Consider the following 26,828-nt stretch of genomic DNA (forward strand, 5'->3'; position numbering starts at 1 on the left):
TGAGTTACAGGTGTTGCTCTCATAGTTTACAAGAAGTGACTCTATGTCCTCGTCATTGGAAGAAGAGGTGCTCATACAGTTGCAACAGAGAGAATAAGTCTTTAGTTGCTTCTTTTTTCTCCTTGATTAGCAATCCATTAGCAAGTGATTTCCCCATGCCAAGCCGTCATGACAGCGGCTCCTCTCATTTTACACAGGGCATGGGAATGGGAAAAGCTGTAACCTATGTGCAACTTAGGTGAGGAGGAAAACATGAAAGAAATTGCTTCCTGTGTAGCTGGTGAGCGGAGGTGGGATAGCTGTATGTGATGTGCCTTTCTGCAGAGATCCGTGTTAGCGGCGGCTTGGATTGAGCAGATGTTTGGGCTATTGTGGTCACTCTTCACCTTTGTCTTCAAGGTGCATCAATCACTGTAATTATAATGGGACGTGGAGCCAGCAACTGAAGGAGAAAAATCAACCCAACCCTAGGAACAATCTTTCTTGATGAATTCTCTCCCTTAAATCGAAACAATTCGCTGGGTAACCCAGCTGGGGTTCATATGCTTTTGATTACTGTGGGCTATTTAGCTTTACAAAATGACATGCTGCTTAATGGACTTTTAATGGTTATAGGTTTCTCTCTCTCTCTCTCTCTTTTTTTTTTAATGAGCTTCACCAGTTTGTTACTAATGCCCTGTAGAAATCTGGCAAAGAGCCAGGCTTGATGTTACAAATTTTCTGGTTTTCATGTGGGATAAGTGCAACCAATGCAGCCAGTGGGGATGTCTGTGTTACCAATCACACTGTAATGCCATTAAATAAAAAGGAAGAAAGAGCTAATTGAGTACCCTGCAGTCCTAATAATGGCATACTCTAGGATGATATAATTAACACTTTGCAGCTGAAGTCTCACAAGAAGTCCGGTCTGTTGTTCAACCTCTGACAGAAGGAACTTCTTAAAGCTTGCTGTGCTTCCCTTGGCTGCTGTCAGGTTGGTGTGTCAAGTGAAGGTTGTGCCCACTGTCATGGTGCAGATAAGGCTGCTTCCTTCTCAGCATGGAAGCCAGCAGTCTTCTGATGTTTGGCTAGCTAGAAAGCTTTTCAGCAGTGACTGTTCCAGCTTTCACATGGTCCTCAGTAGAGGCTCTTGTTTATTTTCTGAGTGTGAATACTTGGTACTTAAAAAAAAAAAAAAAAAAAAAAGAAAAAAAAAGAAAAGCATGCTTTTTTTTAAATTGGAGGAGATTCCCTTTCTACACTTGCTAGTTGATGCCATTCCAGAGCAAGCTCGTAGCACTGGAGCATCTTAGTGGATAGTTCTTAGTGACTTACAGTTCTGCCTAAACTGCCTCTTGAGCCTGGACTGTTACAATGGCTTTGTCATGAGCCCTGGCTTAGGTACAGGTTTTAGGTGATTCCTTGGCTGAGGTTTCAGTCTCTGCCTCCCTATTACATGGGTATGCTGCATTTGCAAATAGGCCAAGCAGGTGGTGGCTGTCCCAAGTCCTGCCTTATGTCCTAGGAAGTGGTGCTGAGGCTACAGAGGAGACTTGTTCACTCACCTTGCAGGCTGTGTGATGTGCAATGAGGCACTGCAGCAGTTCTGAGAAACTGTGGCCTGCTGGAAAGGTCAAGAATCACACAAAGCTTTGACTCGTCTTCTGCCCAGCTGTATGGCAGTCCTCTGCTCTCGATAACTGGGCAGTCCTGTGTTACACTGAAATCACTGTAAGTTGGCAGCACTCCTGCAGAATTGGTTCTCTGGCTTCACCCAGTGAATAGCTGATGGAGAGTAGAGCTGCTCGAGGTGAGAAGCCAACTTGTGGGTTACGTGGTTAAAGAACAAAATCATCTGTTATTTTGAGAGGTGTGGTTATTGTGTTTTGCTGAGATTAGGAAGCTGTTTTTTTCTTAATTAGGAAGTCTTGGATGTTTATCCATTTCCTAACTGCTATCCCAGGACAAATACAAAGGAAGCATAACAAATATTTTGGCACTTTGGAAAGGAGTAGAAAGTCATAAAAGGGTGGACTTGCAGCTTCATGCTGAGAGCCCAGAACAGATCCATCACTTTTAGGACTGAGAAAACTCAGCTGACTACAAGTGTGCTCCTGCTGGAGCCGATTTTTCTTCTTGGGCCTTAAGACAGGCTGAGGTCATATGTGAAGAGATTGTCATGCTTGTGCAGCCGGAGCCTAGGCAGAGATTTCTGGCCATAGTTAACAAAAGCAGCATCACAGAATATTTGTGGGCCTTTCCCGAGGGCTCTGGTTTAAGATGCTCTTGGCAGCATGGCTGATTCCTGATAGTATAATAATTTCTTTGTATGAAAATCTAAGCGTGTGAAATTCTGGAATGCCAAAAGTACTCTGTCAGTTTGCACTCAGCTCTTGGTTACCAGGGACAAGATGCAAGAAAGAGCTGGAATAACCTGCATAAAGAGAAACTGTATGCAACATGAGGTGTGTGTGTAAGTTCAGCTGTCAGAACATGTGGCAGCGATGTAGCTGAGAAGAGGAACATCCTTGAGATAAACTGTAGAAGTCCAGTATCGACCTGGGCTGATAAGTGTGCATACTAAAGACATTGACCTATGTGATCAGAGTGCTTCCAGGCTTATTTTGGCTCATGAGGAACCAACTACTGCACGTCTACTCTCATAGCCCAGTTAATTCTCTGTATGGATATTTCATCCAGGGATAACTAAGAGCTGATAGTATTTCTGTTTCTCCTATACACAATTGCAGTTTATTTTCAGTTGGTATTGTGAAAGCCAAATGAGAAAACCCCAGCACTGCAGACAAGATAGCAGTTGAGCCTGCTGCTTTACTGAATGGTCTGAAGTCGATGCGTGTATTTTATTCCTTATTTGCTTTTGCTCTGAGATTGCAGGACTTCTTTACGACCAAATCAGGACAAAAAATAACATTCCATAAATAACAACATAAACTCATCTAATCTACACCTTTATTTGAATTAAACAACAACAACAACAACAACAAAAAAAAACACATTTGTTTGTCCCTTTTATATTCACTTGAGCAGAACACTCCTACCGGGTGATGAATTTGGCCAAATGTGCTTGGAAAAAGCCATTGTAAATGAATATCGGGGGTTATCCAAAGGAAGGAAATTTCAGCTCCTCAATCTGAGTATCTGTGTCTGTTCAAAACCATTCAGACTTCCAATGTCAAACATTTCCAAAGATGTGCTACTTACCAGCTGCGGTCGGGGATCTTGATGGAAATTGTTTGAATTACCGTGATATAAATAACAGTGATGTTGAGTGATGTCTGTGTAATCCATCTGTGGACAAATAAAAGAGAGGCGTAATTCATGGAGCAAAACAGTTTTAATTTCAGGTTGAGTTCTAGCAGAGAACAGATAGTGATTCTGCGATGTAAGGTCTGAAAGCTGGGCATCAGTGGATTTAGCAGCAGTGTTTTTTCAGAGTTGCATCTTCTGCCTTGGTTGTCTTCATGCTTTTCAGAGTGGTAGAATGGGGGGTGTTGAATACCACTTCAGCTGCCCCCGCCTGCAGTCTTGTGCTCTGGCACAGGTCCCTTTTCCTTCAGGGTTCAAGCTGCTATGACAGGCAGTGGCATGGAGCAGCTGAGGTTCCAACACGCACCCTGGTCTGCCACCTTCTCAGCATGAGAATTTCTTGTGGAACTGGGGCAGAAATGTCTGATGCTGCTGTCCTGAGGACTGCTGGAGCCTGGCTGCCAGGCACCTGAGTGACGTGGGGCAAGCATCTTCTTAGTAAGCAGCAGGAATTGTGATGACCCTGTGTGGTCGCTGATGTGATGCACTAATTGCTCTGATGCGTGGCTTCCATTCAGAAGTAAAAGCCCACTGAATCCAGGAGTTTCAAACACAGCACAAGTATTTATGCTGGGCTGTTTGGAGTCACTGCAGTCTGCTTTTTGTCATCCATGTGTGGCTTAAACTGTGCGGTCTTTCAGCAGCTCTGGGACTGAAGCACATGTCAATGCGTGTTCTTTTTTCCTCTTTCTTCTCTCTAGGCTGCCCTTCAAGGTTTTACGTAATTTACATACAAATAATTTATTCCACATTTTAATAATTTCCTGTCTAGGATCGAAGAGCATGGGGCTTTTCTGTTGTGCAACAAATAGATCTGCAAATGTATCTCTGTTACGTACCATGACAGGGTTGAATCTCTCCTACTCAGGCTGGGATTTCTCAAAAGAACCTATGTTTGTTAGTATAAGGAGTATATCAACTTGATACTGTTTTCATTTTCTTTTTTTAAATAGCTTTGAAAACCACCAGTGTATTCTTCAGGGATGCTAAGATGGAAGAGTCACTCAGATGTTTCAGATCCTTGAACAAATATATATTTCTTAAGGAGGTGAGGAAATCTTGTAATTAGACTGACCTGCACTTTATCTCTTAATTAGCACTTTCTTTTAGATTGCAAGAGGTTCACTGAAACTAACATAGGCATTTCTGTTAGATGACAGTAGAGTTGGGGTCTCTCATTCCAAGTATCCCAGCTTTCCCAGACAGTCTATCCAGTTTTAGTGTTATGATATTTTTGAATAACTACTCGGGTGTCATTTAGAGCTCTGATTCTTCATTTAATTTGGCCCTCTACATTCCTGACAAGGTTTGATTCTCACGTGTACCTTACTGCTGCATTTGAATCAGCTGAAAGACATGCAGAGAAATGGCTTTTCCTTGCAGGTGAAAGTTTTTGGAAGGAGACTGTCTACACAACCCTGTTTCGGCTTCTTGCATGAGTAGTCTTGTGGAGCCAGAAATTGGACTTGATGATCCTTATGGGTCCCTTCCAACTTGGAATATTCTATGAGGAGTGCTGCTTAGTCGTCCCACTATATGCAACTTGGCTTCTTCTGAGATATACCTGTAAACCTGCGAATGGGGGGCCGGATGGTGCTGGCCAGATAGGTGGCATTTGGGGTCCCAGTGCATTATCAGGAAGATGTTTGAAGGACTGGCTTCAGCTGCTGGCTTTTCTGCCACCCGTGGGAGAATGAGGTGGCAATTCTGTCACAGGTCTGAGTAGGAGAGCCCATGGGTTGTGTTAGGCAGCCTTCCCAAAGATCTGCTTAAAAGCAGAAGCCAGAGCTTTGGATGAAAACAGTGACTTTTTGAAGATCGCTTTTACTTGCTGAATATTTTTTCCCTTTAAAGCTCTGTGCGTGACTTTCTCTGTCAGGAAAAGAAATAATCTGTCACTAAATTGTTGCTGTGACTAATATTCTGTGACTAAACGTTGCGAGTCCTTCAGCTCAGGGAAAGTGCTTTAGAAGCCCTGAACCAAGGGATCCTTAACAGGAAAAAAAGAAGGGCAGCGAAGCTCCTTCCTGACCACAAGCAAGGCTGCTACCAGTGTCAGCATTTCCAATGCTCAGTATTGCCCATGGAGGGATGTCTGTATGTCCCCATAGGCAAGATGTGGGGAAGTAATTCTGCATCACCAATACTAACGCTGGTAACTGATGCACAGTGTGATAGCCCCTGGAAGTAGTTCCTTTAGGAAAGAAGTTTGTTCTTTTTTTTTTTCTTCCCCTGAAAATGATCTGTTGTGTTTAGAGGTGCTGAATAAGTGACCACGTTTTGAAAAGGATTTACAGGATCTTATTTTTTAAATTTGTATTTTGGTCAGAGATTTAGGAAAACATTAAATGCGAGTCTTAACTTGGCCAGTCTGACTTCTGTGTTTCTGAGGGGTAATAAGAAAGAGTTGGACTGTTTTAGTGTGACTCTTGCCCTAAAGCTGGGGTTGTCTTGTATAAAATAAGGCACATACTTACCCAGCTGAATTTTAAATCTCCTCACAAAAGGCTTCCTATTGATACCGAGCACTTTACCAAATGTGAATGACATTAATCTCAAGTGGCTTTGAGGTTTGCTGTGAACACTGCAGTGCTGTCAGCTGGTGTCATTCTCCCATAGGAGCCAAGGAGGTTGTAGAGCTTTGTCAATAACTGTGTATAACCTAAATGCAGACAGTGGCCCTCGATCCTACACACTGATGTTTTCTCAAACTTATTTTTAACCCTTCCTACAAACAGTATTTATAGGAGATTGATGAAAGCAAGCCTTGGTCGCCTATACCAGGATTCTGTCCTTTTTCAGTACCCATTTGTGGTACTTATGTCAGGTGAGCACAGAAATCCTGCTGACTTACTGCCACTTCTGGCAGCAGAGGCTCATGGTGTACTTCTTGCAGTGGCTCAGTCCTCATGCAGTTAAAGCCTGGCTCACTGGTATCTTGAATCCAAATCACTCTGCACTGAATTCTGCCTCAGGACTGGTGTGGTGTCATTGGGGTAAATCATGTGCATCAAAAGCCCTTATATGTGAAAGTTTGTTTCCATATCTGGCCAGCTTTTCTATTCAGTCCCTTTTATCATCTTGCAATACAAATGTTTGTTTATTTTTTCAATAGCACTCTAGTCACCATACAGGAACCACTTCCTTGAATAGAATGGCTCTTTTCTAAGAAGGTTTCTTTGACAGAGTTTTGACTGGCCCCTCCTAGCTGCCAGTGGACTTTGGATCCTGTTTGCATTAAAACAGTAGCAGCAGCTTCATAAATAAACAGGGGCACGCATGCCTGTCTTGTTCTATCTTGTAATGGAAAAGTTAGTTTTCTCCTGCTCCGCTTCTTCTATTTTATCTACCTCCCTGTATTTTTGAACTTGATGTTAAATGAAAATTCTATCTTTCTGCACGATGCTTAGGTCATCTGCTATTGATGTATTCTACAGTGAAAGTTCTGAATGAAAACACTGAGGTTCTGCTGGGTCAGTATTGAAGGACCAATAGATGATTGCTCACACAAACTCTTTTCTCTCTCTCAAGCTGTGGAGTTGTGACAACCTGTCAGCATCTGTGAGTAAATAAAACTCTGAGATGGAGCAACCTTTTGTACACACATTAGCTGTTGCTACCTTTCCATTTACTCTGTTGCTTTTCCTGGCTGCAAATGCCAGGTGATGGAATTAAGTAACTGATAGAGAGATTTAACATCTTTGGTTGCTTAAGAAGTTACTTGTCAGGGGTCTTTTACATCTCTAATATCTGTGGATCAAATATGGCCACTGGGCATAACAGTGAAATTTCTTGTAGTTCAGTTTAAGTCCTTTGACATTTTCTTGGGTAAATAAACCCCTTTTTATTGTTTTCAGCAGCTTACATGCAATCTTTATGCTGAGAAATAGGATGCAAAAGCAGCTAAGTCACTCAGCAGTTTAAAGAAGCCTGGGTAATACACAAATCAAACTTCAGCTCCTCTGCTCAGACTCAGTTTATCAGAGAGGTAAGAAGCTGCCCCTTGGATGAGGCTACAGGTGAGATAGGTGATTGGTACCAAGTTAGGCATCAATCTTAGGAGCAAACCTTGCAGCCAAACCTCAGTGACCTGATATATGTAGAGCTTTTCACAGATACATCCCACTCTAGAAAAGCTGCTTGTTGGACCAGGACCTTAAGTTGTCAATTTACTGGCCCTGGACTTCCCAGCATCGTGGCCTGTTAGGGAGCCACGCAGAGCTGTGGGAGTAATAAGTACCTCTGGCTGGAATGCTATGCTTTACATTTCCTTCTGGAAAAAATTGCCTTTAATTTGTAGGAAATTTCTATAATCAAAGGAAACAGAGTCCAAGTTGCACTGCTAATAATCAAGCTTCCAGCCTCAGAAACTTGATAAAATACTTTTAGCCTGGACTATTTATATTTTTCCTCGGTGCAAGTGAAATAATGGCATCTCTAGCTGGCCTGACATTCTTCCTGGAGCGTCCAAAGGAGCAGAGGGCTGGGAAAATGGCTCAGTGGTTGGTTCAAACACCCCATGCTTCTCTCGTTAAGAGAGAGGTTTGGAAACATTTCCACAGCTCTAATTTGATCTCTGGGAAACTGAAAGGTTAATTGCACAATGTACAGGGGCAAAATAGATTTCCAAGAACATCTGGCACTATATTATTGAGTCTGAAATGAGATTAAAGCCATTCTTCTGGGACACGAGCTCTTGCCAGTCACCACGGGGAAGGTGTACAAACTTTAACTGAGTTAAATAAAGACACTGTGTGTGTATTTATACGCATATACAAACACACACACACGTGTTGTGTGTGTACATATATATATAGATTTCCTTTTATTCTATAGCCTGTGGTATCTGGGCTTGGTTTTACAGGCTTTTCTTCTCACTTCATTTCCATGAGTCCCCTTTATGGGACACTTTGCTTCCTGCAGTAAGGTTGTGTTGGAGGATGTGTGGCCTTATCCATTCTGTTTAAAAATGAAAAGGCATCTTTCCATTCTTATCTGCCCACTCCTCTTTGCCAGCAAGCACTAACCTGATGCCACAGCAATAGCTTTTGGAAGTCACCAACCTGAAAGGCCAGTGCAAGCATTCAGCACCTGTTAAACACAAACTTCATCCTGAAGATGTTTGGGAGAGTAATTAACAATTGGAGAAATACTTGCCAGAAAAATGCTAGCTGTGTGTGAGTGCGAGGCAGGTGGGGAAAAGGATTTGCCCTTTTGTTTGCGGTGGGAGTGGGTGAGGAGGAGATGAGTCACTGCTTCTCAGGGAGCTCTGCTTTGTCGAGGTTGGCTGTGATCTGCACTCTATTTTCCAGCCTTTCTAAGGATGAAGGAGGAATCAGTCAGCAGAAGATATAGTAATGAATAATGATTGCAGGATCATCTCTTGCACTGGAGAAGTCCAAGTGGAGAGACCCTCTCTGAGCCATCCGTTTCCCCAAGCGGATGGCTCGCTATTACTGGCTTATCTGCTTGATATGTGACACTCCGGTATCTTCAATATGTCACAAGTTGTGACAGATTTGGCAGGTCTTTAGCTTGGGGATCAGTGCCGAGCTGGTCGGGCGAGGAAACTGTAGAGGGCAGTCTGAGACCGGCAGTGAAGGGATGCTGCGCCTGCTGGAGGTGTGTGGGTCTAATATCTGCCACCTGTGGGGAGGGAGTTCCAGGGGGAGAAAGAAAAAAATATATGGGAAAGCTGCTCTATTGGATTTACAGTAAAAGTCTATTTGGCTTCACCTAAAAGAAATTCTTTATAGGAGTGTTTTTTTTTTTTTTTTTAATTTTTTTTAAATTCCCCCCTGCCCCTTCCCCCAGCTCCCACTGTTTGAAAACAGCTAAGGCTACCACTGGCTGAACGGCATGTTTTCACACTGCAGTCACTCTTCAAGGGGGAGCAGCAAGTTGTGTAAATCCCTCTGCTGACAGTTGAGATGATTTTCAGTCCGTCCACAATGGGTTTGACTTCACTGTGTGGTGAACGAATGCGACAGCAATTGGGGTGGCTTCTCCAAGTGCTGCTTTGCTGCTTGCCAGTGCCTCGAGGTGGGCAGACGAATCCAGGTACCCAAGGCAGGGTGCTGCCAAAATAATCAGTCATCCTGGGTGCAGATCCCCTGTGAGGAGGAGGCAGGGCACAGAGTGCAAAACAGAGCAGCACAGAATCTAGGCAAGTGATTCTTTGCTTATATCAGAGGTGCAAAGCTAACTTGTGGCTGGACATCACGTCACTTTTTCGTGCTCTTGGCCATCTGCAAAGCATGGGGGTTTGGTGTTTGACCCTAGCTCCTTACAAGAGAACATCATCTGTACTGGTAAGCTGGGGGAAAGCATTGATCCTTTCCGATTCTGAAATTTATGTCAGTAAAGTTTTTAGCTGCTCTTAGCTTCCTGCAATAACCAGAGGAACAAAAGCTGCCATTAAACACACTACTGGCCAGTTCTCTTCTCAGGATCTGATGCTACCAGCTTAATTTCTGTAATTACTCTTCTATGCTGTGAGGATCAGTCGTGCAAAACCTGCCCCTGCAAACACCATGTATATTTTTATTCATCTTAATATGGAACAGTTTGTGCTTGTAGAGATACCTGTACTTTCCAGAGTCTGCAGAATTTGGTCCAGAGCTTAATTTGATTTTAAATACTTGTCCTTTCTAGTAAGAGTTTGTATTTACGAGTCTCTGCAAGGCAGCTGCCCTAGTTTTGAGATAGTCCCTTTGCTAACAGTCTGCACGGTATTTCTTGCCTGTCTTCTGAAGGACTCGATAGTTGCCATTATTAATTAAACTTCACAGCACTCCTGTGAAGGGGGTGAGTAGCTTAGAGTCCGTGTAAACTGAGGCAGAACAAAACCAAGAGATTGTTTTCCCTTAGGTCTCACGGCAAGCCTCTAGCAGAGCTGGAAATGCAACTCAGCTTTCCTCATCCCCAGCTCTCTTCTGTAACCATAGGCAAGCTGGAGCCAATTAAACCCAGGCAAAGGCGGGTACGACTCCTCTAGCAAGCGGGGAGAATTGTGCCCATTGCACGAGCTCTGCGTTTGGCCCACTGCCTGCATGCTCCTAGAATAACAGACATATGGAACATGTTGCCAAGTTAGGCCCTTAAATCAAGCTTTTATAAATGAGTTCAGGAGGAAGGGAGACATATTTTATTTCTACAGAGAGAGAGCGGGATTGAAGGAGGTGGTGTTCAGCTAACCCCAAAGGGGGAAAGTTTATTAGGCCAAGTGGCCTTTTCCTTCCCTGTAATGCTTTTGGTTCATAACTAAGAATTCACTTTGCAAAAAGATAACAAAATACCAGCCCTGCTTCCAAGTACGTGTTAACACTTTCACTTCAGGTGATCAAATTCTGGTAGGGACCCTGTGCTGTGTCCCAGCTGTTCAAGCAGCTAAGCAAGAGTCTGTGGTACTGCCTGTGCAGGAGGAGGGAGGAGAGCTCCATTTTTAGGCTGGAGAGCACATATTCCACGCGGACCTCTTTTGCAACAGAGTAGGGGTCCAAGAATCCACTTAAGGCAAAAGAATGCTGCCATGTTAAACCCTTGGCTGTAAGCCTCAGTCAATTGCCAGCATCAACAATTGCTTTTCCCATGAAAAAGGACATTTTCTGCTCTGGTAATGCGAACGTTTTATATCAGAGTGAAAGAGCTGCCATAAGGCTTTGCAGAAACACATGTCTGCTTTTAAATTGGGGCAGACGGTGCCGATACAGGGCACGGCTTTGCAGTGCCAACCTACAGTGACTTAAAGCATCTGCAAACCTTCTCATTCCCCCAGTTCTGAACTCTGACAAGGTCTTCTCTGTTTCCTTTTTCCTTCCTTTGCTGAGTATAGACTTCTGAAGTGTCTGCCTGTAACGCTGCAAGTTGCTCCGATGAGGCCCGTCTTCATCTCCTCTTATTAAAAGTGAGCTTCAGTTGAGGGAGAATTTAAGCGTACGCACTGCTGGTTTAAAAGACTTCCCAGCCAACTGTTGTACCTGCATCTCCCATGTGCTTTGGTAAAGTGACAGTGAGTGAGAGGGAGAGAGACAAGCTGATTTACGGCAGGAATGAGATAGATTGGCTGATTGTCTTTTAAACTAAAAAACGGAGAGGAAAGAATCTAATTTGTGTGCATTAGGATCTCTTACAGCCCTCAGAAACATGCAATAAAGAGCAACATATTAATGTTGGTGCTTCTGGCTAGAACTAGTGAAGCCCTGTATGCTCAGCCAATCTCTGTTGGGCCCTTTGAAGCAGTTGCCTTTCCTCTTCATTAGTTGCAGACATCTTTGGTCATGCTTAGTAGGCAGGGGTTCAGTGCTATCCCCCTAAGTAGATGCATCTTCACTAAATGAGAGGCTTCCAACTTGGCTGTTTGGTCAGAAATTAAAGCTAAACCTATCAATCAGAATGATGTCATTTGTACAGCATCTACAGTCTGACCCATGTGAGTACAGTGCGCTGGTCAGACTTCACAGATCTCGAATATGGACTCTTCAAAATGAGCAACTCATAAGCATCGTGTTGGCTGGGTTACCTTCACATCTGTTCTTTGGTCAACAAACTGTGTGTTATCCCTGCGTTGTTTTGGGAAAAGAGAAAACTTTCATGCAGTTTATTCGTGACAAAGAATGCTGTCAGCTCAGTTCCTGATAGCTTCTGCAGACTCTTCCTTATCTCCATATGCAAAAGGAGACCCTGCATGGTGAGGACAGGTTGGTGAGAAGAATCAAACTGCGTCAAGGTGTCAGCAGAGACATCTAAAACCTGATTGAACTATTTACCTCATTCATTAATTCAGCAAGTGGAAGGTATTTCTTAATAAAGGGAACAACGGCAGTTTTTATTTATGCTGATATCTTGATCAGGGAATCCCCATAGAAATCTCCATATGCTAAAGAGACAAATCTCATCCCTCTCCTCATTCTGGTTGAACTATCATTATTATAACCATTGTATAGATGGCTGTGTGTGCAAAGGTCTGGTGGCTTAGCAGAGGTAAGAAATCACAGTCAATGAGTGAATTTCACTTTCCAGACTTTGCCTGCCTCTTTTCCAACTACTAGAACTAAAGCAGTATTTATTCAGGGTTTAAAACTCAATTCCACCTGAGAACAGGCAAAGGTCATCTTTGGTGTTTTTAGAGCTGGTAAATCAATTATTTTTTCAGTGAACCCTTTGATTTAGTGATCTATTCCTATTTCTTAGCTAGTTCTGGCAGTTGCAAATGTGTTCTTTGTTTACAAATACCTGCCCAGTGATTTAAAAAAGTGAATCTTGAGCTGTACGCAGAATACACACTGGTGAGCAGCTTTCTGTGGTGTGTGTTTGGATATGGTTGTCTAGGTCGTGTGCTGCTTAATGTGCGCTGACTGGGTGACAGAACTAACTAATATCAAGTCTGCAGCAAGCAGAATGGAGCATTGACACTGGAATAGGTTGTCCAGTGAGTTGCGGATGCCCCCTCCCTGGAAGCATTCGTGGCCAGGCTGAATGGGGCTGTGAGCAACCTGGTCTAGAGGGAGGTGTCCCTGCCTATAGCAGGGGTTGGCACATCATCTTAAAGGTCCCTTCCAACCCAAACCATTCTGTGATTGACTACACTTATTTGCATGTGAATGTGGATATTTATAAGAAGAAGAACTGCTGTTTCATGATGTTAGGTTTCTTCAGTTTCCTTCACAGGCACAACCCTAGTGAAGAAAACACCCTAACTCACTGTAGTTCTTTGGTTTTAGGCAGTCCAGTGAATTAACACTCCGCAATTACAGTGCAGTGGAGGCTGTGTATTTCACTTACCCTGCATCTGCAAATAAAAAATACCCTTAGCAGTGCATTTTTGTGCTATTGTTTAGGGAGGTTATCGGGCATATCAAAATGCTCGACCACTCTCTTTGCTGGCTGCAGAGCAGTTTGTTTTGGCAGTGTCACGAAGATCCTCAGTTCGTGTTGCTTTCAGTGCTGATTGAAGCTAGCTGAGGGCTGCTCTGCTGCCTCCCTCTGCGTTTCAGTCTTCCTTTGAGTCAATGTCGAAGACTAAGTAGCATAGGCTTAAAACCATGTTTCTTCTTTGTTACTGGAGAAGTCTCCTGTTTGTTGATAGCTGGGTTTTCTGTATTTGGGGGAGGAATAAGCGAACACCAGGACTTGGAGAAATCAATTCCTCTTTCCAGTATGCCCCAGTGAGGCCATCCATCTGTGAAGAATCTGTCTTCATGGGGCTGATTCTTATTCTTTTTATATTTATGTATGCTATGGCCCTTTATATAAGTGGTGACATAAAAAGGGCTCACGGTGTAAATTACATATAGTCCTTTTGTTAAAGCTTTTCTCTACTGCTGATCTCTTGCATGCAGGGATCAATCCTTTCATTTGTACAATTAACAATCAGCTAACTTAACCCCAGCCCGTGGATATAGATTTTTAAATAACAGGACTCAGAAATATCTCATGCTAATTAAATAGGAGAAGTAGCATATGGGCTCTAGTATAAGAGCACATGGGGGGAAAGATATCCAGCACAGAGTGCTGTGTGTACTTAAGTTGCAGGCACAAAGCTTATAACGCATAGCCTGACTGACAGTCTGTACACATCCTCAGCTGGTGATTGATAATGCAACTGAGAACATTTTAAATTAACAAAAGTGCATATAGTTGTTTTTTGGCCTCCTTTTGAAGTGCTTTTAGAGCAACGCAGAGCTGAAAAGCCACTCCCTGCAGCTGCAGTGGGGACATGAAGAAAGCAGCTGTAAAGGGTTTGTTTTCATATTTCATAGCTTGTGCCTTGAAAACCAGTGTGCTGGAAGGGAGCTGGTGTGTGGTCATTCACCTATGGGGTACGGACCAAGCCTGCAGTCCTTGCTTAGGTGAAAGTCCCTTGGTAGACTTCAAGGCTCGGCCTCCAGGACCAGTATGATCGTGTCAAAGACGGGGACTAAAATACCATGCAGCTTGTTTCCCCATAATCATTTAGCAGAATGCCACTGGGAAGGGGAGACCTATCTTCAACTCTATCAGAAGCTGAGGTACAGTAAAGACTGTTGATTATTTTTAGTTCTTCATTTCCCTATGCATATAGGGAGTTATGGTATGGCAGGCTAACTCTGTATTTGAGTGCAAAGTCTGACCTTGATTGTAGTTCTGCAATTTCCCTTGTGCAACGCTTAAGTCTGTATCTGAGCTCATGTCCATTCCCATGGACCCTCCATGCTGCCCTTCGCTTTACTTACAGGTGCTTCAAAACCATTTTGCATATCCTCTGCAGAAACTGACACTTCTAGACTGCTATGTATTCAATCTACCCACAGGTAGGTGCTTCTTTGCATTGGCTGCAGACAGCCTCTTGGACTGGTAATGTGAATTTTCAGATCTCTATATTAGGTGAAAGGAGCTATTAACATCAGCACCATATGTCTACAGAAAGGATGATCCCAGTCTTCAAGAATTTGCAGCAATAAGTACTCCTAATACCATATGAGTATACTTAAGATGAGGCTTTAATATAATTAACCAGCCCAATATTTTATTAATAAAAATGGAAGGTAAGAAATAGCAGACTGTTGGCAGCATTTCATTTTTTTCTGGTAAGCTGCAACCTTTGCCTTCAAAGGGAAGGATGACTGTAGTCCTTGTGGTGAGAATATGATGTTTTAATCAGTCTAGGGCCAAGCAAATACTTCTTACTCTGGGTGGCTATTTGTATGGGCTTCATGCTCTCCCCATGATCTATCTCCAGTGTTAGCTGAGTGAAGTGGGTGCAGCCATGGTACCTGCCATCTTTTCTGACCAGTTTTTCTGGGTAGCCTTCAGGAAGACTTTCCAGAACTGCTAGAAGTTTTATTCTGAACACAGCTTTAGTCCTGGCTTGGAGAACTAAGATGGAGCAACACTGTTTTTTTTTCAGAGAGTGTATCTTCTTCTGTCCTTTTGTTAACAATGCAACTGCAATGAAATATGGCAGAAAGAGGTCTCAAAGAAATATTATTCCAACATGCCTTGTCAAATAGAGGTAGCAAGGTAGGAGAGAGACACTGTTAACATCTACAGTGGGAAAAAGACTGGTTTGAGCTCATGCTGTAGTAAGTCCCAGAGTGTGCACACAAAAGACCATCTGAGAGTGACTCAAACTGGAAGAAGCTGTTATCAGAGCATACAACTTCTTGAACAAGAGAGAACCTTACCATGAGGAACAAACCCTTAGGAAACCAAGTATCACCCACTCTGGCTCACAGAAATTATTATTTTGTTGTTATTATTACTTTTAGTTTGAGGAATAAAGTGGCTGATGCTAATAATGGGAAAACCACATATGGGCTCCTGTAGACTTCACTATTTAAATCTGTATTGGATCTAGGCTTCCTGGAACAGACCCATTTATTTTTACTGGTAGCAGCATGTTTCAGATAAGAAAAAGACAGGTAATTCTGAAAGAGTCCAATGCTCCGTGCTGAGCCCTCAGAAAGTCATATGCTCACTGCTCAGCTGCAGCTGGGATGAATGGATCGGAAGGCAGACTTCCCTTCCCAGCCTCTGTTAAGGCACAGGAGCAATTTCCTTCATAGCACCCCGTTCACACAGCTTGAACTAAGAGAGTTTTCCTGCTCCAGCTCACCTAATTAATTTTTACCTGAACAGCATCCAGACTATCTGAACTTCTGCTTTCACAACTGCTCTGATGAAAACCTCAGACTTTTTTTTATGAAATTTCCTTTTCTTTATGTGTCTGCCTGGACCAGTAACAGCTCAAGAACAGCCTTTCTTATGTGAGTTTGTATTTCTGCTGCTTAGTAATTAGTGTGCAAGTTCTTTAAGATAATGATTCACAAAGAGTCACGAAGATATTTTTAAATCTCCATGAAGTTCTTTCCAAGTCAAAATCTTCAAAGTGAAAACTTGAAGTCATTAAAGAGAGTGGGGGCCTTTCTGCTTCTCATGGGGAGCTTTGGAGGGGGCTTTGAGACTAAACATAGCCAGTCTTTGGGGTATTCCAGTTCTCCATCTAGACACAAATGTTGAGTTTTGAGCTTAGAAATGTGAACAGGCAGATGTAGTGAATGGAAAGCTCACTTGCTTGTCATAGAGCTGCCTTTTAAAAATCAGGCTGGTGACACCGGCTTCCTTTCTGCCTTTGCACCGAACAAGTCAACCCGTGAAACAGGAACCAGAGACCTGATTCCCCCTGTGGTGCATGGGGTAGGTCTACAGGGACTCCATTGGTGATTACACAACAACTCCATAAAAGTTTTGTAAGCAACTAGTCATAGGTATCGTGTTATCCAGAAAAGAAAATACGACTCATTTCCTCCCCAGCATAAATACATAAAGTCAGGAGAATGAGAGCCAAAGTCTTGAAGTGGATACAAAAACACATAATGACGAATATCTTTGTGAAAGATCTTCCACTTATTGTCAAAAGTGTCTGAGAGGTGGCAGCTGACTCACACTGTAACTCCCCATCGCAGTCCACACCAAGGGGAAGAGAAGTGGGATGCTACAAAAGAAACAAATGTTTGAAATTGGGTTCATACTGTTAGGATTAATGACGGGAGGTAGAGGAAAACTGGAGCAGCATCCCTAAGCCAACATGTTTGAATGATAAATTGCATTAAGGCACTGAAAGAACAACAGCTGCAGTCCATGAAAAGCCAAATTTATCTAAATTTCTCCAGCTGATCGGTCAAAATCATCAGTGAGACTTCTACTCGTAATTGTATTTTTGCAAAAAATCAGAGCGAGCAGAGAAGAAAAAAAAAATCCTGACAGTAGAGATGACTACGTTTATTTTGCCAGATTTGTATAGCTAGTAAGCTCTGCCATTATGGAATTTCTTATCGCTGCTAGTGGTGGGGATTTTCAGTGGAACTTGTTTGGGATGTACATCCTTTTCCCAGGAAGGTGCAGTAAGGGCCCAGTTTAACTAAGCAACAATTGTTGCAGTTGGGAAGGTCTCTAGAGGATTTGGGGGCAAACTCTGCTCGAGTCTCATTGGGAAAATAGTTTACTGTGTGGATATAAGGCAAGACACTCAGACTGGACTGTCTGGGCTTTATTATAGCAGCATTTCTAAGTCTCTATTGACATCAGATATAGGAAGGATTGTTATCTCCATGTAACAGCAGAGTGACTGAGATGTGGTTTAATTAGAAGATGTTTCTGAAGTGTGTTTTTTTTTTGTCAGCTGTAGCAATACAGGGATTTGAATCCAGTATCCTTGTGAGTACTGTCCAAGAATGCCTTTTTCCTCCTCTTGAAACTCAGAAATGAGACTTCCTGCCCTTCTGTGGTCTGTCTCTCAAACCATATATGAGCTAATACTAAATCAGTCTTTTGCTGTGTATGCCTCTCCTAGGATCTGTGATGTCTATGAAGTGCATTCCATTAAGGTTTGCTGTATGCCCATTTGCCTCTATTCCACAGCAACAAAGAGAAGGGGACAGGGAATGTGGATACTAAAGAAATGGGTAATTTCTAGAGATGGGATATACCAGCTTGAATAGATGAACACAGATTTTGACCTGAGCAAGGTCTGCAGCAGGTGATGCAGCTTTCCAGAGGATGGTGAGAAGTGTCTGAAGTTCTGCAGTGCTCCAGCAGCAGAAAGGCACTGCTTGGTTTTCTCGTCAATATCTTCTGTGAACAGAGAGAGCTGTCAGGAGGAGGAGCTGCACACACACAAGTAGGCAAAATCCCATCACCTTTCAGATGTGATCAACGTTATCAACTCAGCTTGGTGGGGCCTGTCAGCTCTTCTGCCTTGTGCCAGACAGGGCCATGATGGGGCCAGGGTGTGAGTGAGGCCCTGATGCTAATGTATGCAGGGACCTGATCCATCTGTGCACATTTTGTTGCTTGCTTCCACTGTTGTGCAGCTCTGCTAAACTGTTGTGTTAGGCAGCTGGGCAGCACACCATCTCCTCGTTTTGGGAGGGAGCTTTTGGGATGGGCTGCATGAATCCGATGGGAAGGAAAGGAGAGATTGGCTCCTTGTCTTCCCAAAAGAGAGGACAGGATTAGGTGAAAGGAGAGGAGAAAAGGCTGGTGTTCCTTTTCTTCCCAGTACATTTCTCTGAGGCAAGTGACATGCTCAAGTTGATCTCAAAGAAAATGGAGGAAGTCCAAACCAGGAATTATTCTCATCATCCTGGGGCTCAAAGGCAATGGCTTTGGGGTATCTTCACCTTGCATGAAATGGTTGGGTTTGTTTTCTGCAGCTCCCACAGCCCCCTCCCTGCATTACAGATGGCATACCACTGCTGCAAAGCCAGCAGCATGGCTGGCACTGAGAATGGATCTGGAAATGATGCAAGCTCATTGCAGCCCCAGAAGTGAGGCCGTGCTGGATTTTGTGTGGGAACCTGTTGAAGCAGCTGAAGGAGAAGCTTTGCCTGCCTGAGCAGGAGGGAATTGTGGTGGCTGTGCTGCGTGGCTCTGATTTTCCAGAACCAACTTGCTGACAGCTGTCTATCCTACTCAGTCCCACTGTGGGATCAAGGCCAAGGAAATGACTAAAATAAGCGAACTTGTGTGTCTGGGTCTCTGGTCAGCAGGTGTGCGAGGTGCAGCATAACTGCATTTCATATTTCTTCCAGTCGTTTTCATTATGATGTGACATTTCTCATATTCTTATTGGAATGACTTTATCCTAGATAAGGATATGTTTTTTCATCTTTTTAGGGCATTAAGTATGTTTTGTTTAGGGGTGTATGTGTATCCATAAGTGCATTTTTCTGTGGTTGGCTCATGACTTTCCTGGAAGCTTCTCATTTTTGACTCTGAATACATGCAGTTAAAAAAAAAAAAAAGGAGTATAAGGAGGTAATTTTCCATCACTGTGATATTTTTCTACAAAATACAGCTGTGGATCGCCCTTAGAAGAAATGTTCTTGTGGTATTTTCTCTAGTTGTTCTTTAGGAAGTACTGTTTTCTCCTGTGTTTCCATCCATTACCAGCCACTTACCCAGCATCCGGAGCTGGGTCAGTGATACAAGGTTCTGGTTTCCCAGTGCCAAGGGAGAGGAAGCCACCCCAAACCTTGACCCCCTTCCCTGTACATTCACCACTTCAAATTCCTACGGCAATGGTTTCATTTCCTGACCAGCCCAGTAACGCCATGAACTGAGGAGTGAGTGTTTAACTGCCTTTTGTTTCAGCCCACGTTGTGTTTATTTTATTTTCTTCTTTTTTAGATGCATTATGCAGAGGTAACGAGGGCATATTGAAGCAGCAACTCAATAGCTACTCTGAAAGGTTAAAAATGGCCACTTTGGAGTTGCAAAGTCAATGAGAATTTCAGCTCAGCCTCCAGTGCTGTTGAAGCTGTGAGATTTTCTGCTGAAGAAAATAATATTCTGTTTTGTTGGACCGCATTTACTTAACGTGATCAAAGGGAGGAAATACTTGTTCTCTTCAGAGCAACTGAATTTAAAAAAGCATATTTTGATTTGCCTGTGTTCATGTGTGATTTGATCTTGAGGGCAGATTTTAATCTAGTCTAAATGTGTGTAACTCCATAAACTTCACTGAAGTTCTGCTGACTTACAGAGGCCAAAAATCTGCCTTTTTCAGCACACGTTTCACCAGCATTTGAATGACTGCGTATTATTCGCAGGACTATTCATGAAGGACAAAATATATGCTATGTACGTTCATCTGTATTATTTGAGATGGTAGTTTGATGACTTAGGTCTTGTAATCAGATATTACAGAGGTCACGAGACGGCACTGAGTTAAGAAATAGTCTTTAAAGTGGAATTTGTCCTTTCTTTTTTTCCAAGAAAACTGACATGTCTTCTTCAATGAAAAATGCTTTTCATCAAATCGGTGGTGAAAAACAAAAACCCGAGTGAAAAATAATTCAACATGTGGGTTGTTACTTTTCCATGGAAAATTAAAAAGGGAAAAAAGAAAAAAGCGGGCTGGAACAGCAAAAAAATATTTCCTGACCAGTCCTAATTAGAAATTCTTCTTCTTAGCGTGTCAGTGCTATTCCTCCTTTGCAAGAATACTTGAATAACTTTTGGCTTCATAACACAGTTTTTATGCAGGTTCTAATAGGGGTGCCATGTGATCCAGGACACTAGCTGATGCACCACGGACATTCAGTTCAAGTGCTGGACATTCACAAAGATCCTTTGGTTAGCTATCTACCAGAAATTCACAAAGGAAATCCAGCTGCAATTAGGATTAAAAATACTCTGCAGAAAGTAGTGTTGTTCAGGCCAGCCCCTTCCTCTGGTCACTTGGGAGCTACTGTTTCACTCCCTCGGGTTTTGCACTGGAATCCCTAAATCTTTTCATTTAGGAAGCAGCCAGGCCTGAATTAGTGTCCTCTGTATCACTTTGGGCACTTCTCTGAGACAATTCCATTTTGTCAGGTGTTGCATTTGCTTTCTTTTTTGTCATATTTTCCATATAAATATGAGAATCCCTTTTACTTCAAGAAGCTGCAACGATAATTAGTTTCTATCAGACCCCGTTGTTTGGAGAATGTTATTTGCAGCGTTTGCGTGCTTCTGGTGTTCACGTCTGTGTTTATGTAAAACAACAGGCATTTGCTTTAATTTTACTTGTGCTTCTTCAGATCGGCATATTGACAGATATTTAAGTGCTTTAATCTGAAGCTCTTCATCTTTTTGTTAGAAAGAAAATGCTTTTGTCCCTGGTATAAGTTTTTCCAGATGTTTCAGCGGTTGGGATTGTTGTTACTTCTCTCAAAGTGCACTTAGGTTTGTAGAGTTAGGAAAAAAAAAATCTGTGACTTGCTTAGTTACCCACGGTTAGAAAGGTTGAGGGAAAGTATTAGTTTGACTACAGGTATTAATTAGCTGGGCACTACGAGAGGTGGCTGAGCAGGCTGAGCAGTTACATGCGTTGGGTTTTTCTTGGCTAAATTGCCAGTGGGAATTAATCTGAAATCTGTCTGACAAAGGCAGTGTCAGTGCTCATTTCATAGCCTGTCTGACATGGATCCCAAGTACACAGACACGTGGAGGTGCTCGTTGCAGAGCTAACAGACTTCTTTCTGTAGCTTGGGTGCAATCTATTAGTCTTTCAATGTCCAAGACCCTACTCTGGGACAAAATAACAACAAAAGCCCAAACTAATCACAAGTAACATAAGCTTTTTGGGCTCATTGTTGCTAAATCTGCAAGAGTGCATAGTGGAGGAAGAAGGAGGATTTATGCTGGATCTTCCTGAATTCTAGCAAAGCTGTGGCGCAACAATGCTGTTGACAATGAGGAAGATCTATCTGGACATTCAGGTTTGTGTTCATCCTCGTTCCTCTGTTCCACTGTGACCTCTTTTGAGCACTTACAATAAATGGTATAACTATTCTTAAGACTATTTTAAGTATGAGAGTTGTTGAATGTATCTCTCTCCTGCTCTGTGTTTTGTTTATATGAGTGTGTTGAAGAATGAGTGATTACTTAAAAACAGATTTGGGCATGTAGTCCAAAAATTGGGAACACAGATTTTGCTGTTCACTTAGCAATGTTCTGTCCAATACCCCTTCTCCTATTAAGCAATCTTTAGCATGATAAAATCTTAAGCTGCTGCAGAAATCCTCAGGTGTGAAAATTAAAAGGCCAGTCCATCCAGGCTCCTTGTTTAATGAATGGGAGGTCAATTCCAATGACCTAATGCAGGTTTGTGTTTTGATGTTTACCTGCTTATTCAAGCAGAGAGTAGAAGGAATACCACATGAATTGTGTGATTGCCTCCTGCTAGAAGAAGTGGCAGGAACTAAACACATTCAGACAAATCTTCATTGCTCACCGGTAGAAAGACCCAGCATTAGAACTTGAGGTAATGTTTGTTATGAATTATTCACTTAGTACTAGAAGATGAATTCTTAGTCTACCTAGTCATAGTCGTTTGAATGTGCATTTCCAAGAACTAATTTTAGATTCAGAGAAAAGAAGGCTTTTTATTTGATTCTTTGAACACAAAGAGTGGGATTTTAACAACTCTGCTTATTGGTCTACCTTAGGCCTTTATCATGAGATGAATTCTTGGCTCCCCTGATGTCAGTGCCTGTCTAACTGAAGTGGGATCAAGATTTGATCCACAATGTTTTTATAGATGACATGTTCTATCAAAATTACATACACTTTGCAAATTCCAGCCTAGACTTTTCCCAAGCTATTTCACAGGGAATTTTGGAGATCTCCTTTCTGGCAGACTCTTTTGACTCAAACACTTAAGATGGCAATATCACTCTATCTTGCCCATCTTCCACACTGCATTCATTTTAGTGATTTCAAACTTTGATCCCTAGTATCCCGTTACTTAATATAACAAACCACCCAATAGCATCTAAGGAGAAGTGCCTGTAAATGAAGTCATCTATCTTATACTGTGTTACATATTATTACTTTAATGACATTGAATTTTGCATATTGAGCTCCGCCTCCTTACTGACTCACATTACACATTTTTCAGAAAGCAACCACGGCTGAATCCTTAATCCTGCTGTGTGTCATTTCTTTTTTTTTTTTTTTTTTACTTTTTCCTTTTTGGCCAAATTATCCCTAGTTTCACTCCAGTCAGGTCAGCAGAACGAGTGACTTTGTCCCAGTAAGTGAAAGGAAGATGAGTTTACCCTGTGATGGTACAGCAGAAAGAGGAAGAATGAGACCACTGATGCCTTTTCCGTAGCGCTACGTGGGCTGTTCCTTGTCAGCTTCACAGGGTACTGGCTCACTTCTCTTTAGGCTGAATAAGAGACTGCAAGTGTGAACCCACGCTATTTTCACTTAAATATCTGCTCTTCTTAATCTGGCATCCACACAGTTTCTCCAGTTTTTCTGTTTTCAATTTGGATTCATCTCCATAAAGATAAAGCAATAACCTGGTTTCAAGGAGTATAAACTGGACAAAATTAAATCTTTAATGTGGACTTTGAATACAGATATCCTGGTTTGTTATCTTACATGGAAACTGAGGGGAAATGAAAGGAGGAAATATATTTATTTGAAACGAGATCTGCCATTATTCCCAGCCTCTGCCCCCCACGAACATATAACTACTAATTTCTAGGCCAGGAGTGCCTAATGTCAGTCCAACCTGTTTGGCCCTGGGGAAGGAACTGTGTGTGTGGTTGCGGAGGTAGGGGAAGTCTTTGATTTTGCTGACCTGTGAGAGCTGCAGGAGTCTGCATTCAATATTGCCTTTCGTAATGCGTAGCTTCTCCTACGTACTTAATTCTCTGCCACCAGCTATCAGATCTCCCCCCAAAGACAGTGTCAAGATGTCAAGTCTAACAAATGGAAATCACAATAGTCAGCTCTGCTTCTTTTGTTTTTACTTATATACTTGTAGAAAGTGGCAGTTCCTGCAAGCGTTTCTGTACGGGTGAAGATGTGCTTGTGATGCAGATTGTTTTGATTCTCTGAAGGATTGCACCAGCTCTGAGTCCGTCTCTGCAGGGAATTCTACTTTTCAACTCTCTCCACTGAGTGTGCAGCATTCTTTTGATCCACATTTTTGTTTTATTAATTAAGATCTTTGTGTAGGGTATCACAGCTGAGCAGATCCTGCTAGTTTACAAGGACTTGCTCTCAGCACAGAGGAAGTCTGGTTCTCCAGCAGAAGAATAAAATATTTGCAAATGGACATGGGCATTAGGAAATGACAGATAAGAGCAAGACTAGATGGATCAATAGGAAATTGTATGTTAAATTATTTACTGAAGTGTGAATGAGAAGTGATGTCTATAGATCCCCCGTGGCATTTTTGTACAGCAAGTTTAAACTCTATTAAACCTGACCTATTTCAACAGGTTGAATTCAACATTTTTCTGGATGAAAAGGAGGCGTGAAACTGAAAGAATAGATTTTGTTAGTGAAAGACCTAGTTTTTGTAATTTAAGTATACCTGAGGTGAAGTATGTTGAATAAGCACGGACTATTTAGGGACAGAATCACTGAGGATTTTATTAAACAAAACAGCAAGAAGCTTTGTCAATCCAAGCTGGAAATGATGCCTAGCTGAGCCAATAAAACACACATCAAAGGTGTACATATGGGTTACATTTTAATATTCTTTCAATATTATTATAAAGAACTGTTACTAATTTTAAACTGCATTGGTAAAAACTATTTTTTTTCCCCTTTTTTGTCTTTTCTTCTATGTTGCTAAATGATGTAAATCACTAATGTCAATTTTATGCTGATTTATGCCAGCTGAGGATCTGGCCATGAGAGCCATTTCCCTCCATATAATCACCCCAAATAGGGAAGGGAAAAGAGGAGGAAGGAACGGTGTCATCTGGATATGTGAATATTTTGGCTGTAATACAACCCTGGAACAGTCTCTGATACAAAGATGGAAATATGGGGATTATCGTAGAAACTCTTGAGATAATCCTATAAATAGCAGAGGAAATTCTGGTTAGAAGTTGTCTATTGAAACCATTTTGGAATGAGATGGCTGACAGGAAGAGAATTTAAAACCAGAAACCACAAGGCAGATCCTCACCTGGTGTAAATCAGCATAACTACATTAATTTCAGAGGCATTGACTTGAAAGAACTGTAATGATCTACACCAGCTGAGGATCTACAACCATAGGTACTGGGTGCCAAATGCTCTCACTCACACCAGTGTAAATCTGGAGTACCTCAACTGACATGGTGGCGTTACTTTGGATTAACGCTACTGTAAATGAGTGTAGGACACAGTCGTTTGTGTTTGGAGAGTGAAGACAATTGATTCATATGATGTGAAATGTGTGTTTTTAGATCAAGGAATACATTTACTTGAGAGATTGTTTTAGTCTGGTATTACAGATGTAGGCTGTTTAACAACTAGGAATTTCCTCGTTCACCCTGCTGTTACAGAAAGGTGTTGACTCCATACAAGCGTTCATGACGGCCTTGGCCCCATAGCTAGCACATCAATAAATAAGCTAATAAATTCTCCAAAAGGGGAGTGGGGAGCAACATTTCACTCTATATGTTTCCTGCATTGCACTAGTAATGACAGCAGTATGTGGCCACTGAGCTTGATTGAGTACTTTGGTGGCACACCAGCATAGCTGAGGGGAGAGCTTGGTCCTGCAGAATAAAGGAGGTTCTAATGGGTCAGAAATGGGATTCTCTTAAGCATGTGTGTTCACATGTATGTTGTAACGTCAGCCCAAATTCTGCAGACATGTACATGTTGATGTGGAGGGAAGTCTTGGCTCTTTGTTCAAAGCCAAAGGACAGAAGATTTTTAAAGCGTGTTTCCATTTATGAGAATGCATTTATAAACACATCTAAGGACCTTTGTTTCCTGATCTTTCCCAGTAATGTTGCATCTATTACCTACTATCTACTATCGTTTAAGGGCTGGATTGGGCCCTGGAAAAGATTATCTGTAAAATGCTTCAAAGAGATCACATAACCTATGTCCTGTGAGGATGCTTTCCTGCCCTATGTGAGGAAGGCTGTGTGTGTAGCTGGGAAGACCTTCTTCAGCTGAGAATGCCCTGGCAGGAGCAGAAGAGCATACGGCTGTGCATTTGCAGTTGGGAATTCCTAATAGATCTATTATTAACATTACTGCATCATTATCCTCTTTGAAACTACTAACACGAAGCAATTTTCAATCCATGGCTAGTTATACTGTGCCTTTAACTGCCTTACTGCACCTCTTTTTAAGTGCCACATTTTTTATTTTTTTTTCTGCTTACATATGATAATCGTGTTTCAAGGCTACAGGAGAGTTTACATCAGCTGCTTTCATTACTGTGCCCTAAATAGCATCTAAACCAAAGGCTCCTGGTCTGGATTACTGAGTCTATGTGGAAACATGAGAAGAACCAGAGAGATAAGTATTTCATATTGTATCCAGAGCATTTCCTGTAATTGCTCTGTTTCCTGCTCTACTTCCTAGAGTACTTCTGTACCCTCAGCTGTCTTTTGCTTCCCATTTATTCTGTTAACCTTCAACCCGTGTCCTCCAGCATCTCTCTGTTCTGGTGGCATCCTGAACCCTTCATTTCACAGTGTCTCCCCTTTGTTGTGTGGATGGCACTGCTGTCAGCGATGCCCTACGTATCCCAGCTGCTGTATAAAATAATACAGTAATAATAACAGTAAGTAGCTTCTCTGGATTTAATTTAACTTGTTTTATGAGAAGAGTGGTATCCAGTTTTCATTCCACAAAACCTTTTGTAAAACCTGTGTTTCCATAGTTGGATCTCTTTACTCTGAGCCATCTGATGGTCAGAAGGAACCTGAGGCTGCATCTTTAGAGGCCTCTAAAAGTGCTCTTAGAGTTCCCTATCTTTTAAAATTTTGTTACTGTCTTCCTGTTGACCTTCAAGGAACTACGGATTGGATCATTGGAGCCAGACTAATGATTTTTATCACAGAGCCACTGATCTAGGGTTAATGTTATCAGCATTATTTGCTATTGGAACAACTGCATATTTTGGTACTCTTAGTCCTGATATGGCATTGGGTTGTTGGTATTGGGCTGCATGTATCTGTGGTGCACATGTATGCACGTATGCTCAGTGTTTCCATAGTTCGAAATTAAAACACCCAATG

The 26,828-nt window shown here is 42.2% G+C and overlaps 1 protein-coding gene across 6 annotated transcripts in view; it reads left to right on the forward strand.

Annotated features, from left to right (window-relative positions):
- LOC149918833 (uncharacterized) overlaps window positions 1-26,828 on the forward strand; it is a 284,012-nt gene that overhangs the window by 75,939 nt on the left and 181,245 nt on the right. The window contains exon 1 of one of the 6 annotated variants that reach the window (XR_016463849.1): window positions 4,266-4,354. The exons of the other annotated variants lie outside the window; for them this stretch is intronic. The gene's annotated coding sequence lies outside the window, so the exon portion shown is untranslated. Of the gene's footprint in view, window positions 1-4,265; window positions 4,355-26,828 lie in introns of those variants that run through there. 6 annotated transcript variants of the gene reach the window in all.

This window comes from Phasianus colchicus, chromosome 2 (assembly GCF_987193195.1).
Source record: "Phasianus colchicus chromosome 2, bPhaCol1.hap1.1, whole genome shotgun sequence".
Lineage (NCBI taxonomy): Eukaryota > Metazoa > Chordata > Aves > Galliformes > Phasianidae > Phasianus > Phasianus colchicus.